This window comes from Schistocerca serialis, chromosome 2 (genome assembly GCF_023864345.2).
Source record: "Schistocerca serialis cubense isolate TAMUIC-IGC-003099 chromosome 2, iqSchSeri2.2, whole genome shotgun sequence".
NCBI classification, from domain to species: Eukaryota; Metazoa; Arthropoda; class Insecta; order Orthoptera; family Acrididae; genus Schistocerca; species Schistocerca serialis.
This window is the reverse complement of record NC_064639.1, coordinates 413986189-414008780: the sequence shown is the minus strand read 5'-3', so window position 1 is coordinate 414008780 and position 22592 is coordinate 413986189. Positions and strand designations below refer to the sequence as shown.

Here is a 22592-nt window from a genome sequence, read left to right as displayed (position 1 = left end):
ATTCGACTAGCGCGCGAGGGGATACAAACATTCTTCGCTAAGCCGTGTAGGAACGCACAGGAACGTTGCATATCTCGAGTAAGAAATTGAGCTAGTTTGCAGCAAGAGAAGTATCCACATGCTCAGTGCAACGACATCTGGAGGCAAACATCCTTGGACTTCTGTTGATTCGGCAGGAGCGAGGGGTTCGCGGACAGTGAAATGCCAAACGACAACGCTGGAACTCTCGGTTCTGCCTACAGTATTACGATGGAGATGTGTGTGTGTACAAGCTCCAAGAAGAAGACACGTTATCGTGACACGGGCGCAACATGTGATAGTGTGGGATGCCACAAACTACAAAACACGATCATCTCAGGATCGGATAGCCGGTAATTTGGACAGAAACCGTTGCATTTCTTGAGTGTTAAATCCGATAGCCATCCCCCATATCTTTAACTCTGTGACGTTATCAGTGAACGAAACAACGCAAGGGCGCGTGTTGCCCGTGCTGTCCTGACCTACATCGATGCAGAGTGTTTGACCGTTTAAGTCCTAGTGACTTTGATTTGATTCCGAAGATGAAGGAACCACTTCGTGGCATTCGTTACAGAAATGTTCCAGAGATTCTACAGGCACTAGACCGCTCCATTCGCACAATCAACACAACAGGCTCTGCTAACGGTATACTACGCCTCCCACATCGCTAGCAACGGGTTATACACAACGCTGGTGACTACTCTGAAGGTCAGTAACAGGTGCAAACATTAAACTCTTTTGTATCGGTTGTGAATAAGTAGTTGCCACTAATTTCCAACCCTCGGAATTGTGCAGCTATATCCACTCAGCTCGTGGTCTTGCGGTAGCGTTCACGCTTCCCACGCACGGGATCCCGGATTCGATTCCCGGCGGGACCAGCGATTTTTCCTGCCTCGAGATGACTGGGTGTTGTTGTGTCGTCTTCATCATCATCATCATTCATCCCCATTACGGTCGGAGGAAGGCAATGGCAAACCACCTCCACTAGGACATTGCCTAATACAGCGGTGCGGGTCTCCCGCATCGTTCCCTACGCTCCTCGGAGTATGGGACATCATCATCATCATCCACTACATATGTGCCTACTGTCTGCACCGTATGTTATGGCGTCGTATCTCCTCAACTATGTGCTGCACACTGATATAATTTTGCACCTACGTCCACTGATGTATGTGCCTATTGTCTGCGACGTATGTTATGAATAGAGTTAGCAGTAAAGAAGTAATAAAGTAAAAAGTCATGCGTGACGCGGTAGTTTTTCACGCAGTCAGTGTTTATGACGTCATATCTCGTGAACCACGTACCTTTTTTTTTTTTTCTAGGTACATTCAGCAACATATGTGGATGCTGTCTTAGGAGGATTTGGGGGGGGGGGGGGGGTGGGAGGTGGCACGGAAGAGATGGAAAGGCAAGCGCGTGGTGGGTGGTGCTGCAGGCAGCGTTTGTGGGAGGCTGGGCGCTGACAGAGGGCAGAGGAGGAGCGGGCCACAACAAGGCGGATCGCCGGCGCTGCCGCGGCCTTGCGGCGCCTCCCACGCGCGGCCAGCCCGGAGCTGTCCTTGCCGGCGCTGACGGGCAGTCCACAATTAGCGGCAGCGCAGCCTCAGGGCACAGTGCACGCGGGGCAACGTGTCACAGGCCAGCTGCCAGCCGCCAGCTGCCAGCTGCCGGGCCGGTCACGCGGGGTCACCACCAGTACGACTGCCGACAACTCTCTGTGTTCAACTTCGACCATAGGTGCTAGTAGACTGGCCTTGCTGTGCAGAAGCTATAGGGCTGGCGTGGCTCCAACATAAACCACGTGACTGTTGGCAAAACGTGGCGGGATTTCAAATCAGCGGTCTGCCATCCTATGTTTGTATCGTATTTTACACACATTTCTCAATTGACTGCCAAACGCTTCCAACAAAAATTACTTTTTTACTTGCGAAAAATTATCTCAGAACTACATTTGAACTGGATTTGTTCACAGTACCATTTATAAAATCTAACAAATACATCGAACGCCCCTCTGGTTGGCAGCGGGACGAAATTACTATAAACTATCAATTAAAGTAAAATGTCGTTAAAATTCTTTCAAACAGTAAGAGTGGGCTCGTGTCAAAACTTTAAATATTAGATTCGCCGCGTTTTGAGCTCTAGTCACTTATCAAAGAAAATGGGATATGGGAATTATGTCAACTATAGGTGCCAAAATTGTTGACTTTAGGAGCAGGTCCATTTTAGAGTATCAATTTTAGGTGTACTTCGAAGGTTCAGTTCCTACTATTTTTACAAAAGTTTAAACTATCAGTTTAAAAAAAATGGTATTTTAGATGAAACGCGAGATTTTGAAGTTTCAAAAAATAATTTTGGAGCCTACATTTATTTAATAGTATTAGAAGATAGAAAAAAATTCTCTTCGTGTGTCGACTATAGGTGCTCTTACCTTATTATAATCTCACTTGCATATACAAAAAGGCGCGTATGTGCAGATGGCTTAAAGTTTTTTTCCGTTTCAGGGCCTGTATCCAAAGCTGCCTTCGGTTTTCATCCTTACGGAACCTATGAGTAGGAACGAGAAACAGTTATACTTACTTCTGTAACCGAATTATCACAGATACTTCCCAAAATGTAATATGAGTCTGACTTTACAGGCATCACTTTGAACACTATAATTTACGTGATACTCTATTTCAAGTGTAAAAAACATATAAAAGTCACTTCAGCATATTTCAATAAACGCATCTGCACTATCATAGAAACACACGTGAAATGTAATGCCATTTCCCCCGACAAAACGCAGAGTACAGCCATAAGCGCAACACGAAACAACCATGTTTTGCCAACATTCACGTGACTTTAGGCCAGAGATGTTGGAGCCACGAAAATGACGTCAGGGCCAGTCTATTATATTTATGGTCGAAGGTGTGCAGCGTCTTACACCGGCCGCAGCCGTGCGCGAGCTGGTTACATAGAAACCGTCACGTGCTTTCGCCGATACTATTCACTGATGAAGTCGCATTAACACGGAACGGACTCAGTAACATACAGACGGAACCAGAACTCCATCAACAAACTTTCATACGTTTTTCAGGGACACCTTCTGATTATTTTGGTATAAGGGACGCACGGGCACCTGCGGCTCGTTACGGAGTTGTTGCCTTTCGTTAGCTTTCTTGCCCCAGTTACACGACCTAGTCACATTAATCTGAACACCGCCTATGTTCGACGTGGACGTGTGATAACCACTCTCAGACATATATGTCACTGTGACCGAAATTGGAGGTGTCAGTAGTGGTTTATGGTGGATGCGTTACTGAGTAGGAAAGAACGAAGGAAGGACCATGCAGCACATTGTGTCATGAGAACTGTCCATCCCATGATCAGCAGTACGGAAAGTTTTGCGGTCTATTTTACACTGGTACCCGTACAACATCCAGACGGTGGAGCATCTGAAACCTCATGATCCGCAGCAACGTTCTGAATTTTCCTCTTCACATTCTGGCACGGATCGAAGATGATGACTCGTGGCCGAGCAATATTCTATGGAGTGACGACGCACATTTTACACTACAGCGTGCAGTGAATACACAGAACTGCCAAATTTGGAGTACTGTTAAGATGTATGTTGTGAACGAAGGCCATTAAACTCACCATATGTGAAAGTACAGTGTGGTTTACTAACACCTTCAGTCTCGATCCGTTTTTCTTTGAAGAAATTGCACATAGCGGAGCTCTCAGGTTTACCGAGACGTCCGTACGTCATCGAGACCTCTTTGTACAGCATGTGATTCCTGCTTTGGAAGAGCAACAGCTTATGTCGTTGGCCCAGTGAAAGACCTGCTTAGTGCAACCTTCCACGAACGTGTCATCTCCTGAGATGCATGACCTGAAAGATCACCTGATCTGAATCCATGTGTCTTTTCGCTCTGAGGCTATTTAAAACAACCCGTTTACAGGGACACGGTTGGTCTGTACCTGATCTTAGGTCAGTATATTGGAAGACATTTCTCAGATACCGCCGAAGCTGCTGTGGGTAACTGTTGATCACGTCGTTTCATAGATGCAGCATCTCGTCGAAGTATCTGGTGCTTATATAGAACAAATGGTGTAAGCAGCGGTTAGTAATAAAATCAATATTATACCTTCCTCACTTGTTTGACCCTTTTTGCCCACGTCCCGTTCCTGATCCGTTAAACGTGGAAACATTTCTATGCGTCTTTGTTGCATCCACAGTGCCAGATTTGCACCTGGTAGCCAAAATAGGAACTAGTTCCGCATTAACGCGTTAGAATATCTACCAAGTTTCGCAGCCATACGATAATTACGGCTTACACTGAACCTCTTCGATTAGCGGTACTTTACTTGTAACCGCCTGATATTTCTTTACTGTCTTTTGTTGATTTGGAGTACTTTAATTCGTTTCTTATTGGTGTTGTTTAGCGCGTGAACTAAGTGTCGTGAATGAGATGTGCAGTGTGCGGGTGAAGTCCGGGTAAAAAGTAGTTAGTGATAAAATAAAGAAAGAACGCACACTTTGTACAAGTACAGGCGGTAGTTGCTGATTGCGACGACGACGCTTTCTGCGAAATATACTGCAGCAACTACTAGTGGCTAGCATTTCGCAGAAGTAATTTGTCCGGGAAATCCTGAGCCACGCACGAAACTTCCGCAGAAAACCGAGCCGCGGCGAGGGGACAGACCCTGCTCCTGACGAAACGGATAGGCAGGCAGTGACTAACCCAAACAAAGCGCCGCCTTCGTCCCTGGCGGAAGTCAAAACAATTCCGTGTTCCGGTATAATTAAGGTATCTACCACTCTGGCGAAAAAACTAAGTCATAAAGCAAATAATAAATATACTGTGCTAAAAGCGGTACCAAGTATGTTATAACCTATGACCCAATCACTTTATACCACAGAGTAAATGTACGACAATGTTGTTGTTGTTGTTGTTGTTGTTGTTGTCTTCAGTCCTGAGACTGATTTGATGCAGCTCTCCATGCTACTCTATCCTGTGCAAGCTTCTTCATCTCCCAGTACCTACTGCAATCTACATCCATCTGTATCTGTTTAGTGTGTTCATCTCTTGGTCTCCCTCTACGATTTTTACCCTCCACGTTGCCCTCCAATGCTAAATTTGTGATCCCTTGATGCCTCAGAACATGTCCTACCAACCGGTCCCTTCTTCTAGTCAAGTTGTGCCACAAACTCCTCTTCTCCCCAATCCTATTCAATACCTCCTCATTAGTTACGTGATCTACCCACCTAATCTTCAACATTTTTCTGTAGCACCACATTTCGAAATCTTCTATTCTCGTCTTGTCCAAACTATTTATCGTCCACGTTTCACTTCCATACATGGCTACACTCCATACAAATACTTTCAGAAACGACTTCCTGACACTTAAATCTAGACTCGATGTTAGCAAATTTCTCTGCTTCAGAAACGCTTTCATTGCCATTGCCAGTCTACATTTTATATCCTCTCTACTTCGACCATCATCAGTTATTTTGCTCCCCAAATAGCAAAACTCCTTTACTACTTTAAGTGTCTCATTTCCTAATCTAATTCCCTCAGCATCACCCCACTTAATTCGACTACATTCCATTACCATCGTTTTGCTTCTGTTGATGTTAATCTTATATCCTCCTTTCAAGACACTGTCCATTCAGTTCAGCTGCTCTTCCAAGTCCTTTGCTGTCTCTGACAGAATTACAATGTCATCGAGAACCTCAAAGTTTTTATTTCTTCTCCCTGGATTTTAATACCTACTCCAAATTTTTCTTTTGTTTCCTTTACTGCTTGCTCAATATACAGATTGAATAACATCGGGGATAGGCTACAACCCTGTCTCACTTCCTTCCCAACCACTGCTTCCCTTTCATACCCATCGACTCTTATAACTGCCATCTGGTTTCTGTACAAATTGTAAATAGCCTTTCGCTTCCTGTATTTTACCCCTGCCACCTTTAGAATGTACGACAATACGCAAATAGTAAGCATTAAAGAACAGCATATGAATGTTGGAACAAAACGTTGTGGAATGCAATGGAAGAGGGTCAAGATACGTCGTTGAGGAATGGCCTTTCACATGGTGTTTATGAGAGAGCACGAAACATGAACAGTAGTATCTACATCTGTTTCTAATACTCCGTGATCAATCTTACGGTGTGCGGCAGTGGGTACATTATGCACTCAAGTTTCTCCCGTCTGTTCCTGTCAAATGATACTTACGCCTTGCTACTGAATGTTAAAGGAAGGAAGGAAGATTGAGCTTAACGTCTCGTCGACGTCAAGTTCATTAGGGACGGAGCACAAGCTCGGAATGTGTCAAGAATGGCCAAGAAAACCGGCCGCGCTCTTTTGAAGGAACCATTCCGGCTTGTTCCTGGAGTGATTTAGGAAAGTCACGGGAAGCCTAAATCTGGAATGACTGGACGCAGGTTTAAACTGTAGTCTTCCCAAATGAGTGTTAAAGGTGGCTTAGGATGCAGCGCCTATACCAATCCGGAGATTGGTGCACTTTCTCGTTGGGAATCGGCCTTATTCTCTGTATTTGCACCGGATGGATAGATGGCCGAGTACTAGTTGGTATAGAGCTACACTGGGACGTCCGAACGTGTGATATTTGAATGTCTGATCTGTTCATAGGCTGTCTCAAGTAATACTACGGCGCCTCAAATGGTGCATCAAGGTTTCTCATTTATCACATACCTCGTAGTTTTACTACAGAACAGAGCGGGTGGCTTAAAGTTAATAATACTAATCACAAAAGTATTTGGCGTAAAAAAAGTACATGATATAATTGCCTACAAAGGGGTGCATTTTTTCCTTCTTTTTCATGTGTACAATACGGTCTCCCTCGTCATTCGATATTTTCCTGCATTGAGGACTACACTTCTGTGACATAATGGTGTAATATCAATCATACTCGTTTACGGAAAAGTGTGCTGTAACTCAATACTTCTCAACCATTATTATTATTATTATTATTATTATTATAACAATGTCCAAAAAATGGTTCAAATGGCTCTGAGCACTACGGGACTTAACTTCTGAGGTCATCAGTCCCCTATAACTTAGAACTACTTAAACCTAACTAACCTAAGGACATCACACACATCCATGCCCGAGGCAGGATTCGAACCTGTGACCGTAGCGGTCGCGCGGTTCCAGACTGAAGCGACTAGAACCGCTCGGTCACAGTGGCCGGCTAACAATGTCGAGAATGAATTTTGTTGATTACAATTTCTAGCCACAAAATTTTAACCGGATTTATGCTTCGTATGAATGCATCTTTGTAATAGAATGCAGTATAAAATGAAGTTTCTTGCAACCTTCATCCATAAGCACAACAAACTCGGACGCACAGATTCCCTTGTAAGAAAGAGACGTAATTTTCACTCTCTTAATGACCAGCGCCATTCATTGTATCTAATATTACCGTCATGCTAGAGGCATTAACAGGAGGAGTCATATCTTTTCACATTAGCTACAACGCACAAAGTCCCATTAACGAAGAGATATCCGAAATAGCCCCCGAGCTAAGAGAAGTATTCTTTATCAGTGCCTTTTCTGGAAAGAATATTTTGACCACAACGCGACCGCTGCGCTTAATACGTAACTGATGGCAACAGCCTGCATTCCAAAGCAAACAGTGCGAGTCGCACGTCTTCCATGAAGCAGAACTTAGGTAACACGTTCCGACATGTTGTCCAGTGTAAGCATCATGTAGTTGTCAGGTGAGTTGGTCTACAAATCACATTTCAATATATTTATAATGCTATCCGACAGCATTTACAAGAATTTAAACTTGTACAAGGGTCAAACTTTTTAAGTAAACTGCTCGAGTAACGTGGTACTAGTGCGGTCCAACTGAGTCAACCTGTATCCACATTTAATCCAGGTGGTAAAAGAAATTCCAGTCACTCACCTTAGGTCAGCGGGAGTTAGAGACGCGAGGCGCGCAACTTCTCATCACCAGAGGGTGTGTTAAATGCCAAAACTCTCCGAGAGAGAGGTTGTGTGCCGCTGTTGATGGGGACATTAATGCAGTGGCCTCCTGAGTGCTCTCACAGAGGAGGAAGCTATGTGCAACCGAGCCAGATGGCACCGAAGTAAGAGTCCGGTCTCTCTTTCTCGGGAGAACGGCGGTTCAAATCCACATCCAGCATAGCTTATTCGCGGTTTCCCTAGAAGGGTTAAGGCAAAACCCTGGATGGTTCTTTTGTAAGGACATAGTCGGAATCCTTTCCTAGCCTTCCTCTAATCACCTCGTCATCGATGGGAGGTTGAAAAATGGTTCAAATGGCTCTGAGCACTAAGGGACTTATCATCGGAGGTCATCAGTCTCCTAGACTTAGAACTACTTAAACCTAACTAATCTAAGGACATCACACACATCCATGCTCGAAGCAGGGCTCTAACCTGCGACAGTAGCAGTAGCGCGGTTCCGGACTGAAGCGCCTGGAACCGCTCGGCCACAGCGGCCGGCGATGGGGCGTTGACCCCTACCTTCGTTTCCAATGCCTTTTCAACATAAAGCTACAAAGCAGAATATCTCATCAGAGTCACCACGATTAATTACACGAATTGCATATCCGTTTCTCCTTGCAATATTTCAGGCAATCCGCACAACTATAAAGATGGATCACAGTGTAGTAACTCTATTAATAATTGAATGAAAACTACGGTTTCAACAAAACTTTTAGTTGGGACTGGTGGCCTCCCTGACAGAAGTTTGATGTTTCGCCATTGGACACCATGTCTTTAGTATAGAAAGTCAGAGGTACTGTTTTGAAATGCTAAAGATGAATCAACGCTTATAAAATGACTTTTATCGTAATAATATGAATATTTATATACGTGTTTAGAGAGAGAGAGAGAGAGAGAGAGGGGGGGGGGGAGGGGGGAAGAAATAAGAAATTGATTTTTGATTGAGACTTCAAGTTGTAACTGGTACCTGGAATTTGGTTGCTGCCTCCTTAAAGGATCAGCGTCTGCACCAGTTGGTGACGTATTATAATTTGGAGGATGTTATTGTTCTTTAAGATTTAAAATGCGACTCTGTTGGTTACTTGGCCGTAGCTTTTTATACCTAAGGGACCACTGTTGAAAGTAAGTAAGATCAAACAGCAATCTGCTTTTCGTGAGTAAAGAAGATTGCTTGGCACACAAACTTTCTTCAAACTACACGTCCTGTTGCATCAAAATTGGTCAGTGGAGTTCGGCACCATACTATTATACACGAACATAATCCAATTACTACAATTAAGCAATGATGAGAGGTTGTTACGTATTGAATGAAAACTACAGAGAATGCTTTTCCTTTCCTGTGTTTTAGTGAACTTTGTACACTTACAATTCTGTCGATTGATAGCCGGCGACGGCAATGAAGTTCACCTCCTTTTCCAAAAACAAGATATTTCTTCACTTCCAGAAAATTTGTATACATGAACGTTTGGCAACTCTTACACATACTTTACTCGGTTTTATCACTAAAATAGCAATTTTCATTAAATGTAACAATACGTTCTGAGCGACGGCCTAGCAACACGTCCTCTTTCCACAAGATACAGATTAACAGTCCTCTTTTTTTCAAATAAATCAATCGTCTTTTTTGAGTCCATACTCAAAGGTTCACTACGACTAACGTTGCGGGAATTGCGCTCTAACGAGTTTCTTGCTGTCCAGCTGCGCTACACTTCACTTCCAGTACTTTTTGAATCAAATTTACATATATAGTATTTACATAAATTACTGAGCTTCTCAGAATAAAATTAGGCACAAATAAGTTAAGAAAAGTGCAATGAGGCTCACATAACATTACACGCTGTTCTCGGGTAGATGTGTGAGCTATAAACTACGATATCCCTCTTCTGAGTTAAGGGTCTAGCATCTCGGCAGCCTCTCGTCGAAGGCGGTGAGAGTAACATCGTCGCCGTAAGCGCTGTACTGCGAGTGCTATAGATACCATGAGAAATGGTAGAGAACTTAGGGTAACTTTAGGCTCGACTGAGGTCATGGGTCGACTCTCCGTTTACAACGGCACCGCCTACACGTGGACATTGGTCGCAGGTTCTCCCTCGGTCTTTTGAAAATGTTGCTACTCTTACCAGGGTCCGACAGACACTTTTCTACGCTACTTTCCGAAATTTTTTCTTTAGCTAGTGGTAGGTACCTCGAGTTTTACCGTCTACATACCAACTGATCACTACTGACAAACGATTCTATTTGATCATGTGCTGTTTCAAGGAACTGTTGTGCATGGCTTAATGCCCTCTAAAATGGAACATTTGTGTAATCTGGATAGGGGTGCGTGTGACCCTCTAGAGTTCTCGCTTTTGATCAGTCTAGTAAGAAGAGTTGTAAAACCACCGTAACCTACCGTAAACTGTCATAAGCACGCGCAAACTACGGTAATTTTGCTAGAAGCTTTTGTCACTTAAGGTCGTATCCGTATTACCTGTACATTAGGTGTGATGCATACTTATCAGGCATCACCTTATAACGATCACTTTCTTTACACGTGCGATCACTGTCATACTAGATTCCCCTAAAAACTGGAAGCGGCAAACCGTGTAGAAACTGAGTGAGGGTATAGAACGGGCAGCGTAACCTAGGCAATATTCATGTCCTATATAGTTATCCTCCTGTGTGCTACTTAAAAACAATAGTATTTAAACAAAAATTGAAGCTGTCAACGTTGAATTCAAGTTTTATTCGAAAATTGTTGATTTTGTATCGTAGAACAAGGGGACTGAGCCGTGGTGCGCCTTTTCTGGCACACCATCTCTCTGGCGCGACTATCGATTACCCGGCTGTACTACGATCTTTGCCCCTGTTGTGATCTGGGGGCTGTTTGCCGTCGCGGCAGTTGGGATCGGACGCTCTACGAGGCGGAAGGACGTGCTCGCGGGGACGAAAGAGGAAAACACGCGGGCTCCGTCAGCAGCTGCGCGGCCGGTCTACCTTGCAAGACGGTCGCGAGTTTGTGGTGGGCCTGCCTGATGTCAACTCCGGGCGCTGCTCGTCGCATTGCCTTGGTGCCTGATTACCCGGAGAGACCCATCCCTCGAGACCATCTCGTACCACGAAGGTGTAAGTCATTTTGGTGCCTTCGTTTTGCAGCGAGTGTACTTGTTGGTTGGTTGCCCTAACGTACGTGTTCCTGAAGTAAGAGCAGCCGGCAAGGTGTGTGACCGCATGGAGAACACCAGTCACTACTTCCTTTAAAAAATCAGTGTTCCCAAATGACGTAGTAACTGTAAGGTATTGAAGATATTAGGTCATAGTCTAGTTGTAATTTTCTGCATACCAAGCTTACACAACTGGCAGCTACATTGTAGACCTACGCAACCAAATTAAAGTGCGCAAAACCTAGTATCGTTGTGAAGTTGTGCATTTGAATAAACTGATATTATCTTGAATTTTTTTCCATTTCATCTTTGTACACATTGTCGGCCTTAATCATACGTGGAAATATTGTTTGGCCAACTATGAGAGTGTAAAGGTCTGATACTATATTTTCAGCATTGGATTTGTGTACAGTTCTTAGTTTAAATGTTTTACAGCATTGATATTGCTGTAAAACTTGTCGCTTCTATTGAAAGCATTTATTGGTTCTTCATTTATATTGTTGTTTATTGATATCTTAATTTATAGTAATTGCTGTTTGGTTGGTGTTTGCCGTGTTTTCTGCGGTCTGTTCGTGTTCCAGTTATCTGCGAGTTGGGGGTGTGTGGGAGTGGCGCCACGTTCTGGTTCGGTGCACAGAAGCTGTGACGTGTCGTCTAATGGGAAGTGACTCCCGGCTGGGCCGCGGCGTTTAGGTGTTGTTTTGGACGGCTGGTCTGCTGCTTCCGGCATTTTAAGTTAAGCCACCTTTTTCCCAGGGCAGCCTGGCGTCACTGTCCGTTTGGTAGACATTTAACCTGTCATGTATAGGCGAAAAAAAGGTTTTTTTTTTTAAATTTGCTTGTGAATAAATTGTATTAATTAACTTGTGTTCCTTGTGTTATTTGGGTTCGTAACGAATTCCTGCCCTTGTAAATCACTTTCATATTGCAAATTATAGCCTTAAAAAAAAAGTCTGTGCCACCTTTTAAAATCACCTTTAGATCGTAATTTATGTTTCTAGGGTACTGAAATCTCCGTGGCTCATCTTTTAAGTCATGTGATTGTATATTTGATATTGTCTTAAACACGGGCACGTGTTCATTGTCTCTTATCTGTTTTATAATCCCGACTTCCTAAGTCACAGGGATGTTGCAGTAAAAATAAAGAACAAAATACAAATTTATCGCATAGCGCTAGAAAACGATGTTTACTGAACAAAAACGAAAATAAAAAAGCGGCGACAAAAAACAAACATATCAACCATCGTTTCAGTACTTCGTCGAACTCGTATGTTTCTTTCCCTGCCAATGATTCCAACGGTACTGGTAATCCTACATTTACTGCGTCATTTGCGTAGCGTGCCACAACTACCCAACCGTAGTTTTGGAAGAGCGCAACTCTACTGACAAGCAAACGACAGAAGTGGACAGAGAGAAAGGAGGAAAGAGAAAGGAGGAAAGAGAAAAGAGAGAGAGAGATAGAGAGAGAGAAAGAGAGAGAGAGAGAACCACAAAGCTCATCGGTGCAGAGAGAAAGAAAGAGATGGAACTACAAATCTTAGCGGTAAGCGCCGTACCAAGCACGTCCGACGAACTGCGAGGGATATTTGGGGATAAAATCCTGGGAAACACCGGAAGGCACTGTGCAAATGGTGGACAAATTTAAATACCTGGGAGAATTTATAACAGGAAGGAACAGGAGCAAGGAGGGAATAACAGAGAGGATAAAGAAGATGAGGTCAGCCTTCTGGATGACGAGAGAGGTATACAATAAAAGTAATATATCCACAGAGGCAAAGATAAGCCACTACAAGGCAACAGTAAGGAATGCAGTATTATATGCTGCTGAGACGATGACACTAGGAAGAAATGGGGTAGAACAACTAGAGAAAGAAGAGAGAAAAATACTGAGAAAAATACTAGGTCCCAAAAGAGGTGGATGCGAAGACCTAGGGAAGAATTGTACCGGAACATGAGAACAATATCCGGGAAAATCAGACTCAAAAGGGCAATGTTTGCTGGGCATGTAGTTAGGATGAGTATGGACAGAATGACGAAGAGAGTGTGGGAAACAACAGGGAGGACAAGGGGAAAGACTGGAACCAAGTGGATTGTTGAACTTCGGAAGGACTGGTTGGAATTGGGGATCAAGGTCGAAGGAAAGGAAAATTGGAGGAACAAATATACACCGACAAATATGCCGGAGATCAATGACAGAGAAGAATACAGAAAAAGATTAGAATGTCACCAGTGGAGCCGCCAGGAGAAACGGAAACTGAAGATCTCGGAAGAAGAGCGGGAGAGGAGAACAGAAAGAATGAAGAGGTTCTGGGAGAAGAAGAGGAAAATGCAGTCCACGAAGGGGCTACCCGTGGTCCTACAGAGGCCGTAACGCAAGAAGAAGAAGAAGAAGAAGGATAAAATCCTCGGAAGCGATGTTTTCCCGCGATGTGGAAAGTAATGTGGGAGGAGGTGTGGCGGCCAAAGACGTGGCAGCGGCGCGCGAGAGGACGGCGGCGCTCCGGAAGCGGCTCCGCGGCCGCTGCCCGCATCCTGCCGCGGCCGGCACAGCCCGCAGCGGCGCACAGCTGACGCGCTGCCTCAACGCCCGGCGCGGCACGGCCCCCGCCTGCGCCAGCGCTACTTGTCGCCAGCTACTTTCACGAACGCAGCGCGGTCGAGATCGCTACTCAAAAATATGCCCGCTGAAAGAAATGAGCGAGACCGACGCAAATACATTGGCAGTTCATCTGTAGAAAGCCGTGCCAGCCACTACATGCCGGTAATGATTCCTATGTAATAACGGCACGTAGAGCTGCACAAGTCCTTCCAGCATACGGGACCTTTACGTAGCTTGCGTTTATCGCGAATCTCTCGCCCAGCGCAAAGTCCCAAGCGACTGAAACAAAAAAAAGGGCGCAGGTGACTAATGTATATAACAAAGGTAAAAGAAGGGACGCGCAAAATTACAGATCAATGTCCCTAACATTCATTTGCTGCAGAATTTCGAACATATTCTCAGTTTGAATATAATAAATTTCCTTGAGGGGACAAAGCTTCCGTTCACAGATCAGCGCGGTATTAGAAAGCATCGCTCGTCCGTCGTACGAAACTCAAGCTTGTCCTTTTCTCACGCGATGTCCTAGCGACTACCGATGAAGCGCAAAAGGCGGATTTTATATTTCTAGATTTGGTTGGTTCGTTGTTTGGGGAAGGAGACCAGACAGCGACGTCATCGGCCTCATCGGATGAAGGGAGGGCGGGGAAGGAAGTCGGCCGTGCCCTTTCACAGCAACCATCCCGGCATTTACCTGGAGCGATTTAGGGAAATCACGGAAAACCTAAATCAGAATGGCCGGACGCGGGATTGAACCGTCGTCCTCCCGAATGCGAGTCCATTGTGCTAGCCACTGCGCCACCTCGCTCGGTTTTCTAGATTTCCAAACAACATTTGGCATGGTGCCGCACTGCAACTATTCACGAAGGTACGAGCATGGGGAATAAGTTCCCACTACGCGAGTAGCTGGAAAAGTTGGTAAGTAACAGAAACCAGTACCTTGTTCTCCACGGCGATTGCTAAGCAGAGACAAGGGTATCGTCAGGAATTCCACAGAAAAGTGTGATAGGACTGCTGCTATTCTCTATATGCAAAAATTATCTGGCTAAGGGTGTCAGCACTGAGTGAGTGTAGGAGGATACAAGATAACTTAGAAAAAATTTCCAGGTGGTGTGACGGATGGCAGCTAGCCCTAAAAGTGGAAAAATGTAAATGCGGATGAATAAACCCGTAATGTTCGGTTATAGTGTTACTAGTGTCCTGCTTGACACTGTTGCGTAGTTTAAATAGGAAGTGGAATGAGCGTGGGAAGGTTGAGGTAGGGAAGGCGAATGGTCGACTTCGGTTTATTGGGAGAATTTTAGGACAGAGTGGTTCACTTGTAAAGGAGATCTCATGGGGACGCTACTGCGACCTATTCTTCAGTAGTGCTTGAGTGTTTGGGATCTGCACCAGATCGCATTAAAGGAAGACATCGAAGCAATTCATTGACGATATATGAAGGTAGTATCTGTTCCCGAAAGAACAGTTACCGTTGATGACCATGCAGCTTTCGCTAGAGTGAAATGATAATTAAATGGACACCCCAGCTGCAAACAGGCAACATCTATTAGGCAAACTACGAATGTAGTGGTGTGGACATGTTGGGAATGTGGCTCCCACGGGGAGCGTGCAAGGGATAAGTCCCTGCAGGCGCAATATCCTCTGTGCCCTCGGTGGCTCAGATGGATAGAGCGTCTGCCATGTAAGCAGGAGATCGCGGGTTCGAGTCCCGGTCGGGGCACACATTTTCAACATGTCCCCAATGAAGTATATCAACGCCTGTTTGCAGCTACGGTGTTCATTTAATTATCATTTAATTCAGTGACGAGTTGGTGGATTTGTTACCGGTAGGTTCGAACAACATGCAAGTCTTACAGAGTTTAATTCGCATAAGGACCACGAAGGTAAGATTAGAGAGACTGGGGCTAGTACAGAGACATACAGATACTCACTTTGCCCTCGGTCTATTTGCGAAAGGAAAGAGAAAAGGAGATTACTTGTAGCGGTACAGGGTACCCTCCGCCGCGCACCATACGACCGCTTGCGGGGTACGTATGTAGATGTAGAAGCGACGCAGACGGCAGAGCCGTACCACTGGACCAAGGCAGTATAACTAAACTATTGGCATGACAAATGACGAACGAAATCTTCTGGTTCAGGGAATCAACTTGGTTAGCTTCCGTTGTGGCAGGTAGTGGAACGCCCAAATGTCAGGGGGCTGTGCAGTACGTCGGCTACCAGATGATGGTTTCGTGGTTCAACACAGAATCGATCAAACGCCGGTTTTATCAACCATACACTGAAACATCACGCAATCGGTGATCAGTTATATGTCTATTAATATAATACTACAATATCTAGCAAAGCAGGGCCTATCTCCATGACGACACACCCTAGCTGCTCTTATACAGCGAAGAATGTTTGGCGCTACCCATGGCGTCTTATTCACCTGCGAAATAAGCTCGAGCACACCGCAGCCCTATATGGAGGCCATGAAAAACGTTTCCAGAGTTTGATTCTTTGTTGACGACGGGATAGGTAGAACTCCATGGACAAAGATATTGTAGGTAATTGCCTCAAGACTTACTATTCGGTCGAAGAGATTAAGAGAAACTGTGGAAAACCTAAACCACAGTAGATAGACTAGGATTTTAACTGCGCACATTCCAGATACAATTCTAGAGTTTTAACTACTGCGAAAATTCACTTCGTGAATTCAGAGATCGTTTGGACAGGAATGGTACAAATCGACGAATAGAAAAAAATGTACGTCGTGTTTAACTGACTCCATGACTTCGTTGCGTTTATAGCAAAAACGGCCTTGCCAGAAAGTGGAGAAGCGGTCTTTTCCCTGGTGCTTACCGCCCATAAGCTCAACTGCCAGCAAGCCTGCCACCAGAATCCGCGCTGTGTTTTGACTATTACCATGCAGCCACATGCTTATTACTACTAAGAAACCGTTCCCTTCGTTTCAAACTGCAGCGCTGAGAGTTTTACAGTTTCCAGGTATCTGCTATTTGGAAAAAGAGAAATGACATATGTAAGGAGTGCCCAGTCCGAGGAACCACATGAACAAAAACAAAGGTGCGTCATCCACTACACACATTTTGTTTCTTTTTTAATGATACTTTCTCCATTGAGTGTACTTTATATAAATTTACATTTCCAAACGTAGTCAGTCAATTTCAAGCTGTCAGATCTTCAACATTAGCATTCACCAACGTGAAGTAAGAACATTAAAAGGGCTGAGCTTAGACGGCTTCTGTCTACATTGAGTGCGCTGTAACATTACTTTCGCTTTATTGTATACTAATACTTGTATTGGTTTCGCGCATGACTGAAACATTTAGTCGTGTTGACAGCTGCTAACATCATTGGGAATTAGAAAATACCGAAATTTCAATAGTGGAATTTAAAGTAATAAAGCACGATTAGCGCCGAAAACGGCACTCAAACCTACTTAACGTGACTGAAAAACCAAGACAAACGCAACTATACTCTTTCTTCATCTGTAACAATTTTAATAAAGCAGCTAGGTTTCAATTCCGTTAATACCTGCTCCCTCTGAAACAATCCGAGTCTGAATTTAAGATTTCAACGTGATTCACTGTCAGCACTCAGTAGAACGATGTAGGAGCGTAGCCAGTCTCGTGAGGGAAACTGAGGGTCTTCTTGAGGGATCATCAGCGGTTCTTGTTCCGAAAACCGGCACTGACCACACTGAATGTGCCCCTTAAAAGGCGTAACCAATTTTTCTTTTATGTGCTATGCCGCTGCCGTTTTAACTAGTGCTCGCCAGTAGTGTTGGGAGGTGGTAAAATTAAGTGCGAGTCAGCGATGTAGTTTTTAATTCAGAAACAAATGAGTTAAATAGTGCCCTGTTGCAACTAGTGGAACGAAAAACCAATGGTCGCTATGTAAGTCGGCAAGATGAAAAGGAGGAAGAGCGTTCAGGGTCTAAATTACTGTGGGGTACCAGGTTATTAGAATCAGAAGTCATTAAAAATGGAACACAAGATCAGACTGGGCTAGGATGAGAAAATGATCGAGATCTTAACTGATTAAGAAAATTCAGCGGTGACGTTCATCACAATGGTTGGATAGGGATTCGAGCCCCGAGGTGCAGAACACGAATGGAAGGAAGATTAGGATTTAGTATTTAGTAGAGTTTCTTTAGAGACGGAGAACAACCACAGATTGGAGAAAGGATAGGAAAGGAAATGGGCCGCACCCTTGCAGTGGAGCCATTCCCGGGCTTCATCTGAAGCGGTTTGCGAAAATCGTGGAAAACCTAAATCTGCATGGCCGGACGGGGATTAGAAAAACCTGTACTCCGCAAGCCACCTCGCGGTGTGTGGCCGAACGTAATTCTGAAAGCAATATGTTTTCCCGCCTTTCCTATTTCATTCGCCAATAGCGCATGGGAAGGAGGATTGTCGGCAGACTTTCGTATCAGCTCTAATTTACATGACTTTCTCTTTGTGGTCGTTTCGCAAGGCGTACGTGACACGAAACAATACTTTGCTCGATACTTCTCTGAACGTACGCTCTCGAAATTTCAGAAGTAAACCTTTCTCTGATGCACAAAGCCTGTCTTGCAGCATCTGCCACTTAAGTTTGTTGAGCATCTACGAAAAGGTCTCTCTCCGACTAAACGATCCCATGACGAAAGACTCTCCTCTCCTATTAATCCAACCAGCCCAGACTGATTAGGCGAATAGGTCTTACAAGTGTTTTTTAAGCCACTTCTTTCGTGGATCAATTATATTTCCTTACGGTTTTTCAGACGAATTTCAGCCTGGGATCTGCTTTCCTTCAATTTGTGTTTATGGTTAACGCACTATAGAACGCACCTGATGGTCACTCCTAGGTTTTTTTCGGTGTTACTTTTCCAGCAATTTTTCTCCAATAGTGTAACTGTCAGACTTCAAGAAGAATATAATAATTCCAATCCCAAAGAAAGCAGGTGTTGACAGATGTGAAAATTACAGAACTATCAGTTTAATAAGCCACGGCTGCAAAATACTAACACGAATTCTTTACAGACGAATGGAAAAATTGGTTGAAGCCGACCTCGCGGAAGATCAGTTTGGATTCCGTAGAAATGCTGGAACACGTGAGGCAATACTGACCCTACCACTTATCTCAGAAAATAGATTAAGGAAAGGCAAACCTACGTTTCTAGCATTTGTAGACTTAGAGAAAGCTTTTGACAATGCTGACTGGAATACTCTCTTTCAGATTCTGAAGGTGGCAGGGGTAAAATACAGGGAGCGAAAGGCTATTTACAATTTGTACAGAAACCAGATGGCAGTTATGAGTCGAGGGGTATGAAAGGGTAGCAGTGGTTGGGAAGGGAGTGAGACAGGGTTGTAGCCTATCCCCGATGTTATTCAATCTGTATATTGAGCAAGCAGTGAAGGAAACAAAAGAAAAATTCGGCATAGGAATTAAAATCCATGGAGAAGAAATAAAAACATTGAGGTTCGCCGATGACATTGTAATTCTGTCAGAGACAGCAAAGCACTTGGAAGAGCAGCTGAACGGAATGGACAGTGAAAGGAGGATATAATATGAACATCAACAGAAACAAAACGAGGATAATGGAATGTAGTCGAATTAAATCGGGTGATGCTGCGGGAATTAGATTAGGAAATGAGAGGCTTAAATTAGTAAATAAGTTTTGCTATTTGGGGAGCAAAATAACTGATGATGGTCGAAGTAGAGAGGATATAAAATTTAGACTGGCAATGACAAGGAAAGCGTTTCTGAAGAAGAGAAATTTGTTAACATCGAGTATAGATTTAAGTGTCAGGAAGTTGTTTCTGAAGGTATTTGTATGGAGTGTAGCCATGTATGGACGTGAAACATGGACGATAAATAGTTTGGACAAGAAGAGAATAGAATGTGGTGCTACAGAAGAATGCTGAGGATTAGAAGGGTAGATCACATAACTAATGAGGAGGTATTGAATAGAATTGGGGAGAAGAGAAATTTCTGGCACAATTTGGCTAGAAGAAGGGATCGCTTGGTAGGGCATATTCTGAGGCATCAAGGGATCACCAATTTAGTATTGGAGGGCAGCGTAGAGGGTAAAAATCGTAGAGGGAAACCAAGAGATGAATACAGAAGAAGCTTGCACAGGATAGAGTAGCATGGAGAGCTGCATCAAACCAGTCTCTGGACTGAAGACCACAGCAACAGTGTAATTGTACAGTAGTGGACTTTTTGCTTCTCCTACGGATGCACAATTTGTTACCATTAATTTACGTTCAGGGTCAACTGTCAATCCGTGCACCAATCATACGTCCTCTGCAGGTATTCCTGCAATTCGCTGCCGTCTTTTGAAGTTGCTAGCATCCTTCAGACAACTGAATTATCTGCGAATAGTCTCAGAGTCACTGTAAGTAGTAACATACCACTCAGATTTCCCAGCATTAGTCGTGAAATTACCTTTATATTTGTCAATTTTGTTCCATTGGGAACGACGTGTTGAGTTCTGTCTGCAAGGACAGCCTGAGTCCAATCGCGGATCTGGTCTGCACGTAACGCCAATGGCTGAATACGGCCGAGGGACATGGTACACGGGACAATTGTGAAGCGGCCGGCGGTGGGCACGCAATGTGCGGTGGCGCGTCCGTGGGAATGGCCGGGTGCCACGCGCCGGCATTGGCCCACTTGCTGGCGAAAGCCGTGCCTCAGCTGGCCGTCTTCCGGCGGAAGGTCGCCGCGGCTCGACGTGCCGGCCGCTAGCCGCTAGCCGCTAGCGTGTCGCAAGCCCTTGCGTCACCTGTCGCTGACTCCGTTACAGTACCTGGGGCCACACTCATCTTTCCATTACCCTGTTGCCTGATAAACTACGGGCCTTCGGAATATCAGACCAGATGTGTAGCTAGATTGAAGACCTTTTAGCAAACAGAACACAGCATGTTGTTCTCAATGGAGAGACGTGTACAGACGTTAAAGTAACCTCTGGTGTGCCACAGGGGAGTGTTATGGCACCATTGCTTTTCACAATATATACACTCCTAGAAATGGAAAAAAGAACACATTGACACCGGTGTGTCAGACCCACCATACTTGCTCCGGACACTCCGAGAGGGCTGTACAAGCAATGATCACACGCACGGCACAGCGGACACACCAGGAATCGCGGTGTTGGCCGTCGAATGGCGCTAGCTGCGCAGCATTTGTGCACCGCCGCCGTCAGTGTCGGCCAGTTTGCCGTGGCATACGGAGCTCCATCGCAGTCTTTAACACTGGTAGCATGCCGCGACAGCGTGGACGTGAACCGTATGTGCAGTTGACGGACTTTGAGCGAGGGCGTATAGTGGGCATGCGGGAGGCCGGGTGGACGTACTGCCGAATTGCTCAACACGTGGGGCGTGAGTTCTCCACAGTACATCGATGTTATCGCCAGTGGTCGGCGGAAGGTGCACGTGCCCGTCGACCTGGGACCGGACCGCAGCGACGCACGGATGCACGCCAAGACCGTAGGATCCTACGCAGTGCCGTAGGGGACCGCACCGCCACTTCCCAGCAAATTAGGGACACTGTTGCTCCTGGGGTATCGGCGAGGACCATTCGCAACCGTCTCCATGAAGCTGGGCTACGGTCCCGCACACCGTTAGGCCGTCTTCCGCTCACGCCCCAACATCGTGCAGCCCGCCTCCAGTGGTGTCGCGACAGGCGTGAATGGAGGGACGAATGGAGACGTGTCGTCTTCAGCGATGAGAGTCGCTTCTGCCTTGGTGCCAATGATGGTCGTATGCGTGTTTGGCGCCGTGCAGGTGAGCACCACAATCAGGACTGCATACGACCGAGGCACACAGGGCCAACACCCGCCATCATGGTGTGGGGAGCGATCTCCTACACTGGCCGTACACCACTGGTGATCGTCGAGGGGACACTGAATAGTGCACGGTACATCCAAACCGTCATCGAACCCATCTTTCTACCATTCCTAGACCGGCAAGGGAACTTGCTGTTCCAACAGGACAATGCACGTCCGCATGTATCCCGTGCCACCCAACGTGCTCTAGAAGGTGTAAGTCAACTACCCTGGCCAGCAAGATCTCCGGATCTGTCCCACATTGAGCTTGTTTGGGACTGGATGAAGCGTCGTCTCGCGCGGTCTGCACGTCCAGCACGAACGCTGGTCCAACTGAGGCGCCAGGTGGAAATGGCATGGCAAGCCGTTCCACAGGACTACATCCAGCATCTCTACGATCGTCTCCATGGGAGAATAGCAGCCTGCATTGCTGCGAAAGGTGGATATACACTGTACTAGTGCCGACATTGTGCATGCTCTGTTGCCTGTGTCTATGTGCCTGTGGTTCTGTCAGTGTGATCATGTGATGTATCTGACCCCAGGAATATGTCAATAAAGTTTCCCCTTCCTGGGACAATGAACTCACGGTGTTCTTATTTCAATTTCCAGGAGTGTATAAATGACCTAGGAGATAGTGTCCCATGCGGCTTTTCGCGGATGATGCTGTAGTATACAGAGAAGTTGCAGCATTAGAAAATTGTAGCGAAATGCAGGAAGGTCTGCAGCGGATAGGCACTTGGTGCAGGGAGTGACAACTGACCTTTAACATAGACAAATGTAATGTATTGCGAATACATAGAAAGAAGGATCCTTTATTGTATCATTATATGATAGCGGAACAAACACTGGTAGTAGTTACTTCTGTAAGATATCTGTGAGTATGCGTACGGAACGATTTGAAGTAGAACGATCATATAAAATTAATTGTTGGTAAGGCGGGTGCCAGGGTGAGATTCATTGGGAGAGTCCTTAGAAAATGTAGTCCATCAACAAAGGAGGTGGCTTACAAAATACTCGTTCGACCTATACTTGAGTATTGCTCA

General features: G+C 45.2%; 1 protein-coding gene and 1 non-coding gene across 3 annotated transcripts in view; one reads left to right on the top strand and one right to left on the bottom strand.

The window, feature by feature from the left end:
• Window positions 1-22592, bottom strand: part of LOC126457257 (zinc finger protein 395) — a 528326-nt gene that overhangs the window by 239369 nt on the left and 266365 nt on the right. The window lies entirely within an intron of this gene.
• Window positions 15385-15459, top strand: Trnat-ugu (transfer RNA threonine (anticodon UGU)). Its single transcript has one exon. It is a non-coding gene; the product is annotated as a tRNA-Thr (tRNA).